The sequence below is a fragment of the Macaca thibetana genome, chromosome 19 (genome assembly GCF_024542745.1).
Source record: "Macaca thibetana thibetana isolate TM-01 chromosome 19, ASM2454274v1, whole genome shotgun sequence".
Lineage (NCBI taxonomy): Eukaryota > Metazoa > Chordata > Mammalia > Primates > Cercopithecidae > Macaca > Macaca thibetana.
In genome coordinates this window covers 32,286,110-32,301,138 of record NC_065596.1, presented here as the reverse complement: position 1 = coordinate 32,301,138, position 15,029 = coordinate 32,286,110, and the positions used below count along the sequence as shown (strand labels likewise).

The following is a 15,029-nucleotide window of genomic DNA, read 5'->3' as shown; positions in this document are numbered from 1 at the left end:
ATTTAAAGATCATATGGCCAGGTTCAGAACCAGGCTCTACTACATAGACTCCCATACAGTTACCTGTTCTGGAAACTGGACAGCCACTATCCTCTAGATTGGTCCAGTTGAGGACTGAAATCCTCTAATGCATCTGTAAAAAGACGAATACAACGCAGATCACTCAAGATCCAGCAGGTAAAAGAGAAAGAGAAAAAATGTTAAATCTTAGGATAGTGCCCTTTTCACATGAGATTACTGGCTCCTGGCTCACTTTTTACTTGTGGCTGGCCAAAAATTGTTGTCCCTATTGGGAAGTTTCAGATAGTGGGTTCTAAGAAGTATCTGTAACTGCTGAGCAGACCACTGAAGACCCAATGGTGTTGAGTTAGAGAAAGGGAGTAAGGAGTAGGAAGTAAGAAAACTGTCTTTTGGGTCAGGGCCCATCACCCGGCTCATGCCTGTAATCCCAGCACTTTGGGAAGCCAAAATGGTCAGATCACTTGAGCTCAGGAATTCGAGACCAGTCTGGGCAACATGGCAAAACCTTGTCTCTACAAAAAATACAGAAATTAGCCAGGTGGGGCAGCCTGCGCCTGTCGTCCCAGTTACTCTGGAGGCTGAGGCAGCAGAATTGCTTGAGCCTGAAGGCAAAGGCAGAGGTTGCAGTGAGCCAAGATTGTGCCATTGCACTCCAGCCTGGGCAACGGGAGTGAAACCCTGTCTCAAAACAAAGCAAAAAACAGAAAACTGTCTTTTGAGTAGAGCCATTCACCCTACCTGACAACTAGCTGTGTAAAGACAGGGCATATGCAATTATTAAAACATTCATACCATTACAGAAGAGTATATTAAACACAATTAGACACACATGACATTTTAACATGTGATGGGAACACCTATATGTGGATAGCTGTGTAATACCACTCAGATCAAGCAATGGAGCATTCCAGAAGTCCTTTTTATCCATTCCTATGCTATTGAGCATGGGGGCATTATGGGTGTCAGTGCTAGGAGATCATATAATATTCATCTTTTTTCTGCCTGGCTTATTTTATTTAACATAATGTCCTCCAGGTTCACCTATGTTGTCACAAATGACATGATTTCTTTCTATTTTTATGGCTGAATAGTATTTCATTGTGTATCTGTGCCACATTTTCTTTATCCATTCATCCATTGACGGACACTGTGTTGATTCCATATCTTGGGTATTATGAATAGTGCTGCAATGAATATATAGTACAGATATCTATTCCACACAGTGATTTCATTTCCTTTGGAAATATGCTCAGTAGTGAGATCTTTAAGTTTATTACAATATCCTTACATGCTTATCATCAATAAAAAGCAGATAATAAAACTCCCCTTAAATTTACTGTCTACACCAAAGTATCTGTCATGCATTTTAAAACTGAAGTGCATATTATGGATATTTTTTCTTTTTTTAGTTTATAAAAGTAGGCCTGATTAAATGCATATTTACATCCTTTGATTTGGTTTTACAACAACTTAAACTTACTTAGTTTTATCACATATTTATGAATTCTTTAAGAATTTATACTCTTTAGTTTTGCTTGTAAGTTTTATAATGAAGGTATTATAATACGGTATTCTGAAGCTTGCTTACTATTTACGAAGTCTAAATTTATTATTTTTTTCTATTATGCAGTGCCCTATTTAAGAAATCATTGCCTAATACAAGGTTACTTACATATTTTTTATGCTTTCTTGTTGAAGTTTTACAGTTTTGATTCTTATATTTGTAATCCATGTGGAGTTAATTTTGGTGTGAAGTGCAAGGCAAAGATGAATATCTAATAGTTTTGATCATATTTGTTAAACATTTTATTTTCCACATCATGCTCTTGCTTTTTTCTAACATCTTGAATATATGGAGTATATATAATCTAGCATTTTTTAATGGACTTGCCTGCCAGTTCTATCACTTTTGACATTTTTGGACTTTCTTGCTTGATTTTCAGCCTGGCAGTAGGTCATTTCCTGCATCTTTGCATGTCTGGTAACTTTTGACTAATTGGATGTCAGACATTGTCAACATTACATTGTTGTTTACTGGACTTCTTTTATTTCTTCAACTGTTTTTGAGGTTTGATGTAGTTAAGCTACATTAAAATGGCTTAATTCTTTTGAGGCTTGCTTTTAAACTTTGTTACGTGGGGGGTCCTAAACAGTCTTTTATCTAGCATTACTTGGTCTCCATTACTGAGGCAATATCCTTATTAGATTCTGTTAGAAGTCAACTAGATGTGTGGTCTTTCCTTTCTTGTTTTTTTTTCCTAAAATTGAATAATCTTAGACTGTACCTCATAGGGCTGTTGTAACAATTAAATGAGATTATAATAACATGCCTAAAACAGTCCCATGCCTGAAGTTTTCAAAAGAAGACATACAAACAGCCAACAATTTGTGAAAAGATATTCATCACTAATTATCACAGAAATGGGAATTAAATCCACAATGAAATATTACTTCACACCTGTTTGAATGGCAGTTATAAAAAATATATAAAAGGTAAGCATGTGGAGAAAAAGGAACCCTTGCACACTGTTGGTGGTAATGAAAATTAGTATATCCATTATGGAAGACATTAAGGAGGTTTCTCTCAGAAAATTACAAATAGGTCAGGCAAAGTTGCTCATTCTTGTAATCCTGACACTTTGGGAAGCCAAGGCAGGAGGATTGCTTGAGCATAGGGGTTTGAGACCAGCCTGTACAACATAGTGAGTTCTTGTCTCTACAAGAAATAAAAAATTAGCTGGGCATGGTGGACTAATTAGCTGGACACACCTGTAGTCCCAGCTATTCAGGAGGCTGAGGTGAGAGGATTGCTTGAGCTTGGGAGGTTGCGGCTGCAGTCAGCCATGACAGTGCCACTGCACTCCAGCCTGGACAATAGGGCAAGACTCTTGTCTCCAAAAAAAAAAAAAAAATATATATATATATATATATATATATATATATATATATATATAACCACCATATAATCCAGCAATCCTACTACTGGGCACATATCCAAAGGAAATGAAATCAGCACTTTGTAGATATAGCTGCACTCCCATGTTCATTGCAGCATTATTCACAATAGCCAAGAGAAGTAATCAACCTAGGTGTCTAGCAACAATGAATGAAGAAAACATGGCATATATACACAATGGAATACTCTTGAGCCATAAAAAAGAAGGCAATCCTGTCACTTGTGACAACATAGATGAACTTGGAATACATTATGTTAAGTGAAATAAGCCTCACAAAGAAAGACAAATATTGCTTGATCTCACTTACGTGTGGAATCTAAAATTATTGAATTCATAGAAATGGAGAGTAGAATGGTGGTTACCATGACTAGGGGAGGGAGAGGGTTGTGGAAATGTTGGTGAAAGAATGAAAAATTTCAGTTAGATAGGACATGAACTTTTATGTTTAAGAGATCTATTGTACAACATGGTGACTGTAGTAAATAACAAGGTTTGTAGTATTTCTTTTCTTTTCTTTCTTTTTTTTTTTTGAGGCGGAGTTTTGCTCTTGTTGCCCAGGCGGGAGTGCAATGGCGTGATCTCGGCTGACCACAACCTCCACCTCTCGGTTCAAGCGATTCTTCTGCCTCAGCATCCCGAGTAGCTGGGATTACAGGTATACACCACCACGGCTAATTTGGTATTTTTAGTAGTGATGGGGTTTCTCCATGTTGGTCAGGCTGGTCTCAAACTCCCGACCTCAGGTGATCCACCTGCCTTGGCCTCTCAAAGTGCTGGGATTACAGGTGTGAGCCACCGTGCCTGGCCAAGTATTGTATTCTTGAAAATTGCTTAAGAGAATAGATTTTAAGTGTTCACACCACAAAAATATGGCAAGTATGTGAAGTAATATATATGTTAATTAGTTTGATTTAGCTATTCCACAGTATATACTTATTGCAAAACAACGTGTTGTACTGATAAATACAGTTTTATTTGTTAGGTATAGGAAATGAATTAATTTTAAAAAGAAAAGTCTTTTTATGTATAAGGACTTCCTTTTTATTATTTCTACTTAAAACACATTTTTGTTTGAATCCATAGATGCTGACTTCTTAGAATGAGGCAGCTCCTGTAAAGGAAAAAAGTATATCTCATATCTAGAAATTCATCTTTGTTGAGGATATCCTTGATGAGACATTATCAGAATTGCAGGACAAACAGATACTAAAAGTACTGGCCATTTTCTGAAAGCTCTTGAATGTGACAAAGTTCCAGGTGACGTGTTTATTTACTTCCCATTAGATTTTTAGAAGTTTATAACAATATATGTAATCAAAGAGAAAAACGAATATAAGTACACTCTGGCTGGCAGGGATGTGGTTAGACTAGGAGACAGAATAAACGATCAAGAGTAGCCAATTAGGAAGGGAGATCTATCTTCAGGTCATAGGGTCCTGAAAGGTGCTAATAATTAGACAATGCCGTATAAGTAGCAGGATCTAAATTAAGTTGCAAAAATTTCTGTGGCAGTACTGTCAACCATCACAAGAGAATTTTTAAAAGTTACAAGATTTACTTTGTCCAGAAGGAGAAAGCACATAAATTCCTTGATATCAGTAAATATTTCCTGGGCATCAAGTGTGAAGAAATATCTTTGATGGATCTTCCTCTTCCTCTTCAGTTTTTGTGTTCCAGCATAGGGACCCAGTGAACAGTAATCTTTAAGGAAATGCGGCAGATCTACAAGGCACAGCTAGGAAACTTAAAAATATCTTCTCGTAAAAATAATATAATAGTGCTTAAACAAGGGTTATTGTGCAGATTATTATGTTAATATATGTAAAATTTCTAAATGATACATAGCACATAGAACTCCTGACCTCAAGTGATCCACCTGCCTCGGCCTCCCAAAGTGCTGGGATTACAGGCATAATCCGCCATGCCCAGCCTGAATAGTAAGATTTTAAAACCAAATTGTACTCTGGTCAGTCAGGAAAAAAAGTTTATTAGAAAGACTGAGGTCTAAAACTGATCAGTAATCACAACTCTTCTGTCCCTAGCTGAGTTCTGAAAAAGTGGACACAGCTTCTATATATGACTCATAGGAGATGTGCCTCTTTTTCTCCCTCTGGTTGAGATTCTTGCCTATTTGGCCCTTGCCTTTTTGCTTAGTCACTCTTCTTTTGCAGCCTATTAGATACAACCACCCTTCACCTCCTCCCAATATTTATAGACCTCTTCTATTATGCTTTCAAATATTCCTAGAATCTTTTCCAAGTTTGATGACACCTGTGTCCTTCAAGCCTATTATATATTTCTTTTATTGAATGTCTCAGCTTTACACTGTGTATCTGCAGATCACTTTCTGAATTTTTCTTGTGTATGAACTTGAGATTCCATCCCTCTCCATTTCATGATAATGGTAGAATTCATTGTTTTTTGTTTGTTTTTCACTAGAACTAATGTGGCAAGCATATGATTGGCATCAGGAAGATATTAAGAAGGATGAACCTTTGAAGATAGACTGTGAAAATAATGCATTGGGAAAAATATTTTCTTGGAGTGCAAGCTTTGTTCCCTTCAGAGACAGATCCCATAAATGTGACTCAGGAAGAGTAAGTTTGAAACAGAATTTATATTCAAATTTTCAGAGTAAAAGCCATGCAAAAATGAACTCTGATGAATTAAACAGTCATGGGAAATCACTTTTCTGCACCATACTTGAAACCTTCCACTCTCAAGGCAAGTACTGTGAGCATAATTTATGTGTAAAGGCTTTCAGTGTAGTGACAAATTTTACAAGACATCACAGAATTCACACAGAAAGGAAACCTTATGAATGCAGTGAATGTTCAAAATCCTTTTGGGTATAAGTCAAAGCTTATCATATACCAGAGAACTCATACAGGAGAGAAGCCATATCGGTGCAGTGAATGTCAGAGAGCTTTCAGTACAAAATGTCATCTCACTCTGCACCAGAGAACTCATACAGGAGAGAAACCATATGGATGTGCTGAGTGTCAGAAAGCCTTCAGAACAAAGTATCATCTCATTCTACACCAGAGGATTCATAAAGGAGAAAAACCCTACGAAGGCAAAGAATTTGGAAAGGCTTACAGGGAGAAGGCAACACTCAGATTACATTACAGAGTGCATACAGGAGAGAAACATTTCACGTGTAGTGATTGTGAAAAACGTTTTATGCAGAAGTCAAACCCAATTATCCATCAAAGAATTCATACAGGAGATAAACCCTATTGATGTAGAGAATGTGAAAAGGCCTTCTGTAGTAAATCTCAGGTTGTTGTTCACCAGCAAATTCATGTAGGAGAAAAATCCTATGAATGCAAGGAATGTGGGAAAGGCTTTAATAAAAACACACACCTCATAACACATCAAAGAATTCACACAGGAGAAAAACCTTATGAATGCACTGAATGTGGGAAAGCTTTTATACACACATCATAGCTTACTGTACATCAGAGAAATCATACAGGAAGAAAACCTCATGAATCCAAGGAATGAGGGAAATCCTTTAATAAAAAGTCACTTCATAATATCGAGAATTCATACAGGAGAGAAACCTTATGAATGCAGTGAATGTGGGAAAGCTTTTATAGACAACTCACAGCTTACTGTTCATCAAAGAATGCATATAGGAGAAAAACCTTATGAATGCAGGGAATGTAGGAAAGCCTTTAATAAAAAGTCATCTCTCATAACACATCAGAGAATTCATACAGGAGAGAAGCCTTATGAATGCAATGAGTGTGGAAAAGCTTTTATAGATAAGTCACATCTCATTGTCCATCAGAGGACTCATGCAGGAAAGAAACCCTGTGAATGCACTGATTGTGGAAAAGCTTTTATACAAAAAGCAATGCTCATTATACATCAATGAACACATACAGGAGAAAAGCCCTTTGTGTGTCTTGAATGGCAAAAAGCGTTTAGCAGTATGGCAATGCTCTGTAGACATCAGTTGATTCATACTGGAGAGAAACCCCATAGATGCAATGAATGCGGAAAAGCCTTCTGCCAAAAGAGCCATCTTATCCATCAGTGATGCCATACTGGAGAAAAACCCTATGGATGCATTCCATGTGGTCAAATCTTCAACCAAAAGTCACAGCTCATCAGGCATCAGAAATGTTGTACAGGAGAAAAGCCATATCAATGTAGTCAATGTGGGAAAAGCTTTTTTGAGAAATCATACCTCAGTGTCCATCAGAGATGTCATGCAGGAGAGATGCCTTATCAGTGCAGTGAATGTGGGAAATCTTTTTCTGTCAAATCTTTTCTCACTACCCATCAGGAAATTCATACAGGAAACAAATTTCACAAACACAGTAAGTGCTGGAAGGACTTCAGTGAGATGTCAAATATCCCTGAATATAAGATGATTCATATGAGAGACAACCTATGAGTTCAGAGAAAGTTGGCTATTTTCTCATTAATTTTGGCCTTTGTAAGCATCAGAAAAGTTATTCAGGAGACAGATTTTTTCAATGCATTGAACAAGGGAATATTATCTCCCAACAGTGTAGCCTCATATTCGGTTAAAGGCAATATGAATTAATTGAAAGCTGGAAATTTTGAGAAGATAAATTCTATTGTATGTCACACAGAAACAAAACTTTCTGAGTGCAGCAAATATTTTTGCATAGGCCATCATAAAATAGGGAATTTTTACTGAGAAAAAAAATCTCATGAATATGTTGAATCCTGGATTGCTTTTCAAGCAAATGAATTTTTATACCCGAGAATACAGATAACTGAAGACCTGTGGATGAGATGCCTCTGGCATAAAGCCAAAACTCATTGTGCATCAGAGAATATTTATTGAGGAGAAATAGTGCAGTGGTAAGGGGAAAGGTTGTCTACATAAGCAATTTTAGAATAAAAGTTCTCATCCTGCCACATTACCATGCATTCATGGAAAACAACACCAAATAGTTATGAAGAGTAAATAACCTCAGTATGACAAATATCACTTTGTTACATATTTGAATATGTGGTATAGTCAGAGCAGTAAGTTAAGAATGGTCCCATATGTATGTATTTGCTTTGTGTGTGAGTTTGTAGAACATATATATAATGATTTTCAAATTTCAGAAGATAATGAAAGAAAATTGTCTGTCAGATATTACTTGTCCTAGTTTGTATGTTTAGCTTCCAGCCAGAATATATCATTGTAAATTTTTGTGTATCATATAAATCGCAAGGGAAGTGATCAAATTTAAGATTAAAGAAGAACTATGTAATATAATACCGTGTATCTTTTTTTTCTTTACTGATTTATGTAAATGGATATGGTAGTTCTTTTCAGCCTGTTGAGTAAGAGATTTTTGTTTTTTGGTTTTGTTTTTTTTTTTTTAAGCAAGAGTTTTGTTCTTGTTGCCCAAGCTGGAGTGCAATGGTATGATCTCAGCTCACCGCAACCTCTGCCTCCCAAGTTCAAGTGATTCTCCTGCCTCAGCCTCCCAAGTAGCTGGGATTACAGACTACTACCGCTATGCCCAGCTAATTTTTGTATTTTCAGTAGAGACAGAGTTTCGGCATCTTGGCCAGGCTGGTCTCGAACTCCTGACCTCAAGTGATCCACCTGCCTCAGCCTCCCAAAGTGCTGGAATTACAGGCGTGAGCCATCATGCCCAGCTTGAATAGTAAGATTTTAAAACCAAATTGTACTCTGGTCAGTCAGGAAAAAAAGTTTATTAAAAAGACTGAACTCTAAAACTGATCAGTAATCACAACTCTTCTGTCCCTAGCTGAGTTCTGAAAAAGTAGACACAGCTTCTATTTTCAAAGAAATGGAATTAAAATGTCACTTTGGTGGTGGTATTGCTCAAATGGGGAATGGGGGTTGGACCTATTACCAGATGTGCTTCTTACTGTATCCCTGCAAAACCTAGTGTATGTGTTTCTTAGGGCTTGCATAACAAAGTACCACAAACTGGGTGGCTTAACACATTTTTCGTCTTATAGTTCTGGAAGCTGGAAGTCTGAAATCAAGGAGTCAGCAGGGCCATGCTCCCTCTGAAAGCTGAAACCTCCCTGTCATCTTCCTAACTTTTGATGGTTTGTTCAGATTCTTGCATTCATTAGCTTCCAGCTGTATAACTCCAATCTTTATCTTTGCATTCACATGGTGTTTTCCCTATGTGCCTCTGAGTCTTCATATAGCTAGTTTACAAGGACACCAGTCATTGGATTATGAGTCCATACTACTATATTCTGACCTCATCTTAACTAATTAAATGTGCAACTGTTCTAGTCCCAAATAAAGTCATATTTTGAGGTACTAGAGATTAGGACTTCAAAATGTCTGTTTTTTTATTTTTTATATTTTTTATATTTTTTATTTTTTAAGAAGTGAGGCTATTCTATTCATAAAACCTAGCGATTTAAACGTAAATCTGTAAAGATAGTCTCAATTTCAGATCAGACACATTCAGACACAGGTACACTTGTCACGCCTCCCCACTGAAGAATGAAAAGAACAATCTGCATATCTGTCTCTTTGAGGTAAGCCTTGAATCCTATACCAATGATGCTTACTACTGTGACAGCACATACGAGATGGAATGTATCATTCTGCTGACAGGTAAACCCAAACACAAAAAGAGTATAAACTATGCATCCATGAACTATTTTCATAACTCACAAATATGATACCTCACTTCTCCTTTGGAAAAACGAGGTGAAAACACAAAAGGAATGATGTAAAGTGTTCTTCCCAATATGGTGGACATACCCGAAGTTAAAGTGCAGTTATAAGTATGAAAAAACGTTTAGTTTCCATCCAGAATAATCCATGACTGTAAAATTTTGTGTATCATATAAATTGCAAGGGAAGTAATCAGATTTAAGATTAAAGAACTCTGCAATATAACACCATGCATCTGTTTACTGATTAATGTAAATGAATATGGTAGTTCTTTAAAAAGGGGGCAGGGGCTTTCCAATTACACTGAATGTGCAATACTATTCACACAATAGAATGCCAAAAACAGCAAAAATAAGTGGCAGAGGGATGACCATCACAAACCAGGTACACAAACTAGATAAGAACATATTTAGTGTATTTGTACCACTTACTGCCTGTATTGACTCTCAGACCCAAATCTACCCTTCCTAAACCTACTTTGTGGTCCTGGAACTGCAACTGATGAACATTTATTTGTCAGCTGGCACTGGCAAGGACATATTGAGTGCAGTAGTAAAGATACACGGCCATAGCAAAGGAGCTTCTCTTCCTTGTTCCAGTACTTGTTTCTGAAAATGTGACTGCCAGCAGACTGGCAAGCTGAAGTTCTGGTTGCCTTCACTTTAGTGTCCCTCATTGTTGAGCTCACCTCTCTTGTACCCTCTAGTAGGCTCCTCCACCACCTTTAGGCCACTTTCTGCAGATCAAGTGTGTTCTGCTGGCACCCTTCTGTGAGTTCTGGCACCCTGTAGACTGCTTTTATTTCAAGTTACTTTCCCCTTGGCAGGTTGCATGTACCTATAGCAGCCACATTTCTCCAATGAAATGTACATCTTAGCTTTTGGGGATTGAGTTTCCCCTTTGACGTTCTTAGTGCCTTCTTTTTAAGCTTCTTTTAGCTCTAGAGTTACTAGCTACTTCTTGCATCTGCTGCTTCTGCATTGCTTGGAGTTCTCTTTTACTCCATTGAATAGTTAACTCCTTTTAATTTTTGAGAACATGTCAAATTACTGATATAATTTCTCAGTCCTGCTGAACCCTGAGTGATTTAAAAATAACTTCTATTAAATTAGAAAAATTACAAAACAACTATGTTTTTCCACATACGGCCAAATACAGACAAAAGAGAAAGTAAGAAGATAAAATTTGCGAGGGCTGCAATTATTGTGGGGATTTGGGGCAGGGGAAGATTTTATCAGAGAGGGCCATATAGTGCTTACATTGTATTGATACTATTCTCTCCCATTTCCCATATCCTCAGGTTCTATCTGTATCTATTTTTGGAACTGCAATAAAGTGCACAAACATTCCATCTTTACTCTTTTTAACAGTTATGATCATGGTAGAAATAATTTTCTGTTGCTCTATCTTGAATCTTTCCTCTAGCATTTTCATTCTGCTATAAAGTAACCCTAATAAAATTTTAATGTAAGATATTTTCAATAGTAAAATTTCCATTATTTTCTTTTTTATTGCTTTTATTTATCTACTGAGAACTTGAAAACTCCATCTTTATTGATTTCAAGAGTGTTTATACTTACCTCATGAACTAAGTTTATCACAGCTACTTTAAAGTCTTTCCCCTGATAATCCTAATGCCTTAGTCATCACAAGTTTGGTACCTGATGATTGTACATTCTCTTTAAAATTGGTCAGGGTCTCCTGGTTCTTTGTATGTTAAGTAACTTTTTATTGTACCCTTAGCATTTTCAATATTATGTTGTGAGACTTTGTCCTTTTAAAATCCTCTTGAAAATGTTAATTCCTTTTGTCTTAGACTGAAGTCAATCAGGTTATATTCAGACCATAAATTTTTCTGTGGGTAGTGGTTCCAATGTCAGTGCAGTTTTCAAAATCCTTGCTATGATCTTTGGATGCAGCCCTCACATAAGCCACCTCACAGTAGTAATTTTCAGAGTCTTTGCTGCTTCGTGTGTTTTTTATACATGTGCAAGCAGGGGGGTGAGTCTTAGATTTACGTCTTAAGGAATTCACTTCTTTACTATCTTCTTTCCAGGATTTTTTCCCCCACAGTGTCTGGTTTCCTGGGGCCCCTTTTATCCAGCACTTTGCCTCAAAAGATGGAGTTCTCTCTATGAAGTCAGGCAGCTTTATGCTAGGCTCACCCAATGACAAAGCAGTGAAATAAAAATAATGGGAAAAAAGATATTTTCCCCATTTTCTTTGCACAATAGGGAATCATTTCCCAATATTTTCTTTATAATTTTTATTTTTATTTTTAAATTAATTTAATTTTTTTTTTTTTTTTTTTTTTGAGACAGAGTTTCACTCTTGTTGCCCAGACTGGAGTAAATGGCGCAGTCTCAGCTCACTGCAACCTCCACCTCCCGGGTTCAACTGATTCTCCTGCCTCAGCCTCCCAAGTAGCTGGGATTACAGGTACCTGCCACCATGCCTGGCTAATTTTTGTATTTTTAGTACAGACGAGGTTTCAGTATGTAGGCCAGGCTGGCCTCAAACTCCTGACCCCAAGTGATCCACCTGCCTTGGCCCCCTAAAGTGCTGAGATGACAGGTGTGAGCCACTGCATTGGGCCTAATATTTTCTATCTATAGATTTTTTTTTCCCTGAGTTTCAGGTGTCCATGTCACTGCCAGTACTGTGGCAGTGCAGTTTCAACAGTAGAGCTAGCAAGACCATGCTAGAAAAACTAGAAAAACGGAAAAAAATAAAATAGAGATCCCCACAACACACTTTTTGGCCCATGGGGATTCATTTTCTCTATTTTATGGCCATCAAGACTGGTTTTTCTTAGTGTCCTTGCTCTTCACCTCAGCAGCAAAATTTCTGTTGGGTTTTGAAGGGAAGGCAAGGGTGAAAGAAAGACACGGAGTGGTGGCTCTACAACAAATGCAGGCTTTATGTCTAGCGTAAGACCTACAGAAGTGGGGAAACAGCCTAATGCCAGTGCCCACCGCTGCTTATAGGCTGGGACAATTTATAGGCCTGGGTGGGAGGGGCCTGGGGTGGCATGGATAACGTGTTCCCAGGATGAGGCGGTTCCCGCGCAAAGTAGTGTTCCTTGTACTTTCTCCCAGCGGAATATGATAAGAGGCAGGATGTTTCTCACAGTTCGAACCCCCCGTGAAATGATTCACTTTGATCAGGGTTTGTGAAATGGTGGGGGGCTTCCAAAATGGTGCAGTTTGGACTGGCACTTTCCTAATTTGTCTTACTCTTAGGTCAAAGGCAGGAGATACAAACAGAAAAAAAAAATTAGGGAACTTACTCTGTGTATTGCTTGGTTTTCAACTCTATACTTTATTCTCCGATCTCTTTGCAATTATTCATTTTAAAAGTTCTCAAGTCGTTTTTATTGTTGTTTTTTTTTTTTTTTTTTTTCCAAAAGTTTTAAGTGTAACCAGTGGGAGTGATAAACTAGGGGGGTTACTCAATCAGGGCTGGCACCAGACATTACATATATTTATTTTTAAGGGATAAAACATCCTTGTATTCCTGGGAACCTGATCTTGAAGTTCATTCTTTTCATATAATGCTAGATTTGATTGCTAATAATTTCTTCATGACTTTTACATCTATTTCACATGACTGTTCAGAATACATGTGATCTTTCTGAAGTACAAGTAATACTCTCTTGGAATGGGTTGTGGTTGTCAGTGTCTGCTCAACAACCATTTTGGCCCAGTCCTTACCCCTCAAGGTCTCTCTCCACAATCCCACACCCAGTTGTACCCAGATGGCTCCCCCCTTACTACCTGAGCTCCTCCAGACCCAATTCTGGTTTCCTAAGACTTTTCTCAACAAACACATTCCCTGAATCCACCCTCTTCCTGCTCCCACTTCCTTGCTCCACTGCCTAGTCTTTGTTCAACAGATCCCAAAACGTTTTCCAAAATGGCTGCGCCTTACCTGCTGCTTTAAGGGCCTACAGGGCTCAGTAGGTGCAGCCATTTTCTGCTTAGGTCTTGTCTGTGATTGGCTTAGGGCTGTTGCTAGATTTGAAGTAGACAGGTGAGAACGCTGAATGTTGTTCCCGAGAATGCACAATGCTGCTGGTAACAGCGGGGAAGGTGGTGAAAAGGATAAAAGGATAGTAGATCAGCTGCATTGCCTCTTTCCTTTCCAGCAAAATGGAATTTAGTCGCCAGAAAATGCCCATCTTGTTATCTGTAAGAAGCATCTTCCAAGACTGCTGCTTCCATATGCACGCCTAGTTTCAAAGTCTGTAGACATCTTTTTTTTTTTTTTTTTTTTTTTTTTTTTGAGACGGAGTCTCGCTCTGTCGCCCAGGCTGGAGGGCAGTGGCCGGATCTCAGCTCACTGCAAGCTCCACCTCCTGGGTTTAAGCCATTCTCCTGCCTCAGCCTCCCGAGTAGCTGGGACTACAGGCGCCGCCACCTCGCCCGGCTAGGTTTTTGTACTTTTTAGTAGAGATGGGGTTTCATCGTGTTAGCCAGGATGGTCTCGATCTCCTGACCTCGTGATCCGCCCGTCTTGGCCTCCCAAAGTGCTGGGATTACAGGCTTGAGCCACCGCGCGCGGCCTCAATGTCTGTAGACATCTTGTGTACAGCGAAAGTGCTACCGAGTCTGCGCAAGAGCGTGGGTACGGCAACGAGTGAAGAGGCTACGGAAGCCTGCTAGTCCTCAAGTGAGTGTTCGTGCGACTCCAGCTGTCGGGTGAGTTTCCCGGTGCTGGTGGAATGCTTGACCGGATGAGACCAGCGTGGGGTACTTGTGGAGGTTTGCGGTGTAAGAAGGCTTCAGGGAATGGTCAGTGGAATCTGAGGCTGGGGGTTAGCCACTGAGGGCTTCTGTGGTCTGCATTGGAGCATCCTCAGCGTCGAGTGGAAGTCGGTGTCTGGGGAACCAGGAAGAGCGAGCAAGCGTTGCGGAGTTGGGGGCCGTTATGGCTATCAGTGATGGGAGGGGCCAGGGAAGGAGGTACTTCATTGCTTCAGATGTCAGGGATTTGGGTGCTATGCTAAGTATCCAACCGTATTTCCCAACATTTCATACTGAAACCTTTGAAGTGCACTGAAGGAATAGCAACATGGTGGTCATCTGTGTACCCATCACCTAGATTCAGCAATTACTAAAATCGTGTCATAAATACCTGGTACATGTGTATGGGTATGTGTGTGTAATTTCTTCTTCTCTTCTCCTCTTCCTCCCCTTCTTCCTTCTCCCCCTCCCCCTCCTCCTCCTCCTCCTCTTCTTTCTTCTTTCTTCTTCTTCTCTTTCTTCCTCTTCCTCTTGTTGTTGTTGTTGTTGTTGTTGTTATTATCATTATTATTATTATTAGAGAAAGAGTCTTGCTCTGTCACCCAGGCTTGAGTGCAGAGGGGTGATCATAGCTCACTGCAGCATCAACTTCCT

The 15,029-nt window shown here is 38.8% G+C and overlaps 1 protein-coding gene and 1 long non-coding RNA gene across 3 annotated transcripts in view; one reads left to right on the top strand and one right to left on the bottom strand.

Annotated features, from left to right (window-relative positions):
- PPP2R1A (protein phosphatase 2 scaffold subunit Aalpha) overlaps window positions 1-15,029 on the bottom strand; it is a 526,337-nt gene that overhangs the window by 382,479 nt on the left and 128,829 nt on the right. The window lies entirely within an intron of this gene.
- LOC126943080 (uncharacterized) overlaps window positions 14,351-15,029 on the top strand; it is a 50,285-nt gene continuing 49,606 nt past the window's right edge. For both annotated transcript variants that reach the window (XR_007721693.1, XR_007721692.1), the window contains exon 1: window positions 14,351-14,423. This is a non-coding gene — a long non-coding RNA (uncharacterized LOC126943080). The remainder of the gene's footprint in view (window positions 14,424-15,029) is intronic.